The sequence below is a fragment of the Schistocerca nitens genome, chromosome 7 (assembly GCF_023898315.1).
Source record: "Schistocerca nitens isolate TAMUIC-IGC-003100 chromosome 7, iqSchNite1.1, whole genome shotgun sequence".
In the NCBI taxonomy this organism is placed as follows: Eukaryota; Metazoa; Arthropoda; class Insecta; order Orthoptera; family Acrididae; genus Schistocerca; species Schistocerca nitens.
Genome location: NC_064620.1, coordinates 574,177,877 through 574,184,933, shown reverse-complemented (window position 1 = coordinate 574,184,933; position 7,057 = coordinate 574,177,877). Strand labels below are relative to the sequence as shown.

At 40.3% G+C, this 7,057-nt stretch overlaps 1 non-coding gene across 1 annotated transcript; it reads left to right on the top strand.

Annotated features, from left to right (window-relative positions):
- Window positions 1-1,513: 1,513 nt before the first annotated feature.
- Window positions 1,514-1,588, top strand: Trnap-cgg (transfer RNA proline (anticodon CGG)). Its single transcript has one exon. It is a non-coding gene; the product is annotated as a tRNA-Pro (tRNA).
- Window positions 1,589-7,057: the final 5,469 nt, after the last annotated feature.

Sequence of the window (7,057 nt, the reverse complement as noted above, 5' to 3'; positions counted from 1 at the left end):
GAAGCCATCGCAAAACTGTGTGAGCTTAAAGTAAAGCACGATTTCCATTTATTTTGTTGTTATTGATCTGGTGAATCTAATAAAACATGCCCCAGACGTGTATCTGCAGTAGTTTTCCAGAACATCCAGAGAAGCAAATACGTAATCCCATAAAATTTTTAATTTATTCACTACTTGGCCCAATTTGATTTTTAAATTCCAGGCGATTGCAAGAAGTTGTAGAGAATTTAATTTTGGAAAAATGATATTAACAGCGTTAAGTGAAACTATATGAATGTGTCAGATGTTGGTTGTTGTCGTTGTTGTTGTGGTCTTCAGTCCTGAGACTGGTTTGATGCAGCTCTCCATGCTACTCTATCCTGTACAAGCTTCTTCATCTCCCAGTACCTACTGCAGCCTACATCCTTCTGAATCTGCTTAGTGTACTCATCTCTTGGTCTCCCTCTACGATTTTTACCCTCCACGCTGCCCTCCAATACTAAATTGGTGATCCCTCGATGTCTCAGAACATGTCCTACCAACCGATCCCTTCTTCTAATCAAGTATGTGTCAGATAATCTGCTTTTATTAATACCATAGCACACGTGAATTTTTGTTAAACCGGAAAAAAACAAAGCTCAATGTTAAGGAATACAGTACGTTCACAATAAATGTTCAAAAATGTCTCCACCGAATTAAATGCATTTAGCTACACGTGTATGAACAAATTTTGTTCCTCTTTTCAGTTTCACAGGATTGTTCTTAATTTCGTCTATTGCATTCATAATGCGAACAAGTAATGCCTCACGTGTACTGAATTTGTCCTCATAAACTATGTCTTTCATCCATCCTCAAACACAAAAGTCCATTGGTGTTAAATCGGATGATCTGGGTGGCCACAGATGTGTAGCACCATGACCAATCCAATTCTGGGGAAAATGTTCATTTAAATGTGCATTAACGGCGTTGGTGAAATGTAGAGGCGCGCCGTCATGTTGAAAATACAATTGCAGTCGCGTAGCAATTGGAACATCTTCGAGCAAGCAGGGCATTTCTTCTTGAAGGAGTTGTAAGTACGTCTCGCCAGTTAGATGTCCTGCGAAAACGAATGGTCCAATTAAGTGTGTTTTGATTATACCACACCACACATTTATGCTAAATCGTTCCTGGAAACTGCTTTGCACTGTTGATGTGGGTTTGCTTGGCGGGCATGTGCTCTACCAACTGAGCTATCCAAGCACGACTCACGCCCCGTCCTCACAGCTTTACTTCTGCCATTACCCGTCTCCTACCTACAGAAGCTCTCCTGCGAACCTTGCAGAACTAGCACTCCTGAAAGAAAGGATATTGCGGAAACATGGCTTAGCCATAGCCTGGGGGATGTTTCCAGAACGAGACTTTCACTCTGCAGCGGAGTGTGCGCTGATATGAAACTTCCTGGCAGACTAAAACTGTGTGCCGGACCGAGACTCGAACTTGGGACCTTTGCCTAGGTACTGGCAGAAGTAAAGCTGGGAGGACGGGGCGTGAGTCGTGCTTGGGTAGCTTAGTTGGTAGAGCATTTGCCCGCGGAAGGCAAAGGTCCCGAGTTCGAGTCTCGGCCCGGCACACAGTTTTAATCTGCCAGGAAGTTTCAGAATCCTTAATATCCTCGTCTTCACGTATCGAGCGTTCGCACTGATTATGAACGCTAGGTAGAGAACCTGCCTCCCGTAACATTCGAAGTACCCCGCTAATGGTTCGTGCATTCGGAATCCTCCGAGTTGGATAAGTTACGCGATATTCGTTAACTGCAGCCGTAGCATTACCATCACATTGGCCATAAATAAACAGCACGTCGGCGTATTCCTGTGCCGTAAATTTGAAAGGCATCCCTATTTCATAAATAATCTTCAAGAGTTACTATGTGGCTTCACTTAAATACGCTGTTGTTATTATGATCTTTCACTGAACAAAAAATGGCTCTGAGCACTATGGGACTTAACATCTGAGGTCATCAGTCCCCTAGAACTTAGAACTACTTAAACCTAACTAACCTAAGGACATCACACACATCCATGCCCGAGGCAGGATTCGAACCTGCGACTGTAGCAGTCGCGCCGTTCCGGATTGAGGCGCCTAGAACCCCTCGGCCACCGCGGCCGGCCCTTCACTGAAAAATACAGAAAACTAATTCGTTTCAAGGTTAAGAAACGACTGAAACAAGTAATTGACGGTTGCCAACAGTGACGTAAACGTTTCTACATTCTTAACGGAAAGTACTCAAATTTACTTGTATGATAATCTTTGCATCTCTGGATGTACACGTCTGGTACACGTCTGGGACATGTTTTATTAGATTAACAACAAAATAAATGCAAATCGTGCTTTACTTCAACCTCGTAAAGTTTTGCGGTCGCTTCATATTAACGAAGTTGCTAAATTTCTGGTGAAATCTTCTATTAGCCTTAACTACGTAACTAAACATTTGCGGACCTATGTCTACATGAACTTTTTTAGTTTCACTTGTGAAATAACACATTAAAATATTTGCATCACCCTGCAGATGAGAAAAATGCCGTCTTTTACATCTCAATGTTTTATTTGTTTGTAACCCAACAGGCTTCGTCTATTCATACTCCGCATTATCAGTGGTCAATAACTAAAGTCTTTTAACTTTTTTGCTCAAGAGCCAATACTGACATTGTGGGGCGACACGTCGAGCCTTATATGTAGCGATCATATTGTTAACTACCCAATTACCCTGTGTTACCCTGGTACGTATTTCAATTCCGTAAGTCCACCTCCTCCTCCTCCCCCCATTCCCGCCCCCTTCCCTCTCTCTCTTCTCATCATCTCGTTCCCTTGTGTCTCCTGAAACATGTGTCATAAAATGATATAATTTTGTACGTCCATTCTTTTGTAAACCCTCGTCGCCAGTTTCGTAAAGCCTCGTCCCTACTGCTGTGGAGAACGAGTTGCCACTGTTGTCACGGTAGGCCGAATTTGTGAGTTCGTGAAACGGCTTCTGGTGCAGTACACCACTAAGACAATTTTTCCCTGCCACTATTACACAACTACTAGACAGATACTAGTAGGTATCAGATAGATTATATAATGGTAAGAAAGAGATTTAGGAACCAGGTTTTAAATTGTAAGACATTTCCAGGTGCAGATGTGGACTCTGACCACAATCTATGGTTATGACCTGTAGATTAAAACTGAAGAAACTGCAAAAAGGTGGGAATTTAAGGAGATGGGACCTGGATAAACTGAAAGAACCAGCGGTTGTACAGAGTCTCAGGGAGAGCACAAGGGAACAACTGACAGGAATGGGGGAAAGAAATACAGTAGAAGAAGAATGGGTAGCTTTGAGGGATGAAATAGTGAAGGCAGCAGAGGATCAAATAGGTAAAAAGACGAGGGCTAGTAGAAATCCTTGGGTAACAGAAGAAATATTGAATTTAATTGATGAAAGGAGAAAATATAAAAATGCAGTAAATGAAGCAGGCAAAAAGGAATACAAACGTCACAAAAATGAGATCGACAGGAAGTGCAAAATGGCTAAGCAGGGATGGCTAGATGGCAAATGTAAGGATGTAGAGGCTTATCTCACTAGGGGTAAGATAGAGACTGCCTACAGGAAAATTAAAGAGACCTTTGGAGAAAGGAGAACCACTTGCATGAATATCAAGAGCTTTAATGGAAACCCAGTTCTAAGCAAAGAAGGGAAAGCAGAAAGGTGGAAGGAGTATATGGAGGGTCTATACAAGGGTGATGTACTTGAGGACAATATTATGGAAACAGAAGAGGATGTAGATGAAGATGAAATGGGAGATATGATATTGCGTGAAGAGTTTGACAGAGCACTGAAAGACCTGAGTCGAAACAAGGCCCCCGGAGTAGACAACATTCCATTAGAACTACTGACAGCCTTGGGAGAGCCAGTCCTGACAAAACTCTACCAACTGGTGAGCAAGATGTATTAGACAGGCGAAATACCCTCAGACTTCAAGAAGAATATAATAATCCCAATCCCAAAGAAAGCAGGTGTTGACAGATGTGAAAATTACCGAAATATCAGTTTATTAAGTCACAGCTGCAAAATACTAACGCGAATTCTTTACAGACGAATGGAAAACCAGATAGAAGCTGACCTCGGGGAAGATCAGTTTGGATTCCGTAGAAATGTTGGAACACGTGAGGCAATACTGTCCCTACGACTTATCTTAGAAGAAAGATTAAGGAAAGGCAAACCTACATTTCTAGCATTTGTAGACTCAGAGAAAGCTTTTGACAATGTTGATTGGAATACTCTCTTTCAAATTCTGAAGGTGGCAGGGGTAAAATACAGAGAGCGAAAGACTATTTATAATTTGCACAGAAAGCAGATGACAGTTATAAGAGCAGAGGGACACGAAAGGGAAGCAGTGGTTGGGAAGGGAGTGAGACAGGGTTGTAGCCTCTCCCCGATGTTATTCAATCTGTATATTGAGCAAGCAGTAAAGGAAACGACAGAAAAATTCGGAGTAGGTATTAAAATCCATGGAGAAGAAATAAAAACTTTTGAGGTTCGCTGATGACATTGTAATTCTGTCAGAGACAGCAAAGGACTTGGAAGAACCGTTGAACGGAATGGATAGTGTCTTGAAAGGAGGATATAAGATGAACATCAACAAAAGCAAAACGAGGATAATGGAATGTAGTCGAATTAAGTTGGGTGACGCTGAGGGAATTAGATTAGGAAATGAGACACTTAAAGTAGTAAAGGAGTTTTGCTATTTGGGGAGCAAAATAACTGATGACGGTCGAAGTAGAGAGGATATAAAATGTAGACTGGCAATGGCAAGGAAAGCGTTTCTGAAGAAGAAAAATTTGTTAACATCGAGTATAGATTTAAATGTCAGGAAGTCGTTTCTGAAAGTATTTGTATGGAGTGTAGCTTGTAAGAGGTGAGGTATGCGCTATTAAGCGCTGCCTGCAATAGGCAAGACTTAGGAGAGTCTCTGACCAGAGAGCAGTATGTCGTTTGTTGTTGTTTGTCGCTTGTCTGCGCTTGTCTGCGCGTGTCGACAGTAGTCTTGAGTAGTCTGCGTGAGTCGGCGGTAGTCGGCGCGTGTCGGCTGTCTGCTCTGCTCGGGACTCTGGTCAGGACTCTGGAGGATGAGTATTGTTGTAGAAGGTAAAGAAGCAGCCTTGCGCATATCTAGTAATGTATATTAATTGTCATTTAATTTCTTTAAAAAAAATGCCCCAATAATAATTTTCATAATATAAAGTAATTTTTTTTTTAAAAAAGCATTCATTTCAATTTAAAGATTTTATCCAATGAATAATTAATTCCTTTCACGAGTCACAAAGCAAAGGCCAGCCTTGCACGGAGCTGTGCCGAAAATTTTTATGTAAGAGCAGATATATTTGCAGTTTTTATTGAGGTAAGAATTTTTGCCTTTTTTTTATTCAGAATACAGGGCCGAGGCGCAGCGTGGCTGTCGTCATAAAATTTACCGGGTTACTAAATTTTCTTATTATTTTGGTGTTTAGGAATTTTTCTGTTTCGAACTTAACATTAAATGAGAACAGAATTTTGTGGGAACACTAAATGTGAATGCATTTCTGCACACAGATTATAAATGGGAGCCAATTTTGTTCAGAGGTTACAATATTAAAAAATTCTTTTACTTATTATTTTTGTTGGGAGGTTACGCAAGGTTCATATTATAAAAAATAAAAATAATTACTGTGGGGAGGTTACACTTGGCGACATCCGGCCAGGATCGTATTTCTTTGGGAATCTTCTGATAAGGAGTCATATATCTGCTCTTATTTACTTAAATATAGTTTGCATCTGGCGCAACGCATTTACTAATTTGTCACTCTTTCTTTCACAGATCATCGGCAATTTGTTGCTCTTTGTTTTAATTGTGTTTGTTGCATTTTTGCATTGTCCTTGTTTCATTTGTGCTATTTTTGATTTGTAAAAAATGCCGCGAAAAACTGTTAATAGTACATCGCGATGTGTAATGAGTGAAATAGCCGACTCGAATAATTTGACCGATAATATTTGCGACACTCAGTGTAATGATGACAATCCTCCATTTACAGACAATCAGTGCCTACCGACCACTAGTAATGATTTTGATCCTAATGATGAACAAATAAATTCAATTGTATCCTCTGTTAATTTAACGACAATTGATGACGCGGGACGTTCTGTTACAATGAACGCTAACCAGTTCGACACGCCCGATTTGCAAAATTTGAATTGTGAACAGATGAAATTTTCTAACGAAAATGAACAGCGTACTCAGAATACGTCAGATTTATTTAATTCCGAGGTAGTCACCAACAGTGCACATCCGATTAGCAAACATTTTCAAGAATCACAGAATAACCAAATGGTTACACAAAGCGTGACACATGCAAATACACCATCACACAGTACAGAGAATAGAGTAGGTAATATTGGCTGGGATCAAGTTATGGCATTATTACTACAATTTAATGAAAGTTTTAAACAGCCGAACGAAAAACACGACAACCTTAATGAACAGAACAAACAACTTAGTGAACAGATTACAGCCGTTACCGTGTAACGTCATGATACTAAAGAACAATTACGTGAGGAAAGTAAGGCTTGTGCTACGAACAGTAGTGAAGAAATTAGATCTGTTGCACAAGAATTAAATAATACACATGCAGCGACAACAGAATCACTTAGACATGAAATTAATGCAGTCACTGAACAATGTTCAGAAAACGCAACACAGATACGCGACGAGTTTAATTTAAAGTCACCAGAACTTTCACACACTCTGCATACGGAAGTCGATGAGAAATTTGAACAACAGAACAACCAAATTGACGAACGTATTAAAGTGACAGAAATGAGAAATGTTTCAGTCACTAACACGTCACAGCATACGGCACATTCTGAACATTTGACACACTCACACAGCAAGTGTAACTTAGGTAATTTACAGAGACTACGTGACTTAGAATGCGAAGTGACACAGACAAACAGATTCTTATGCAATCGTGAACCTGTTCACACATTCAGTGACGATAACGTTGATTATAAGCAATTTGTATCTGTAAA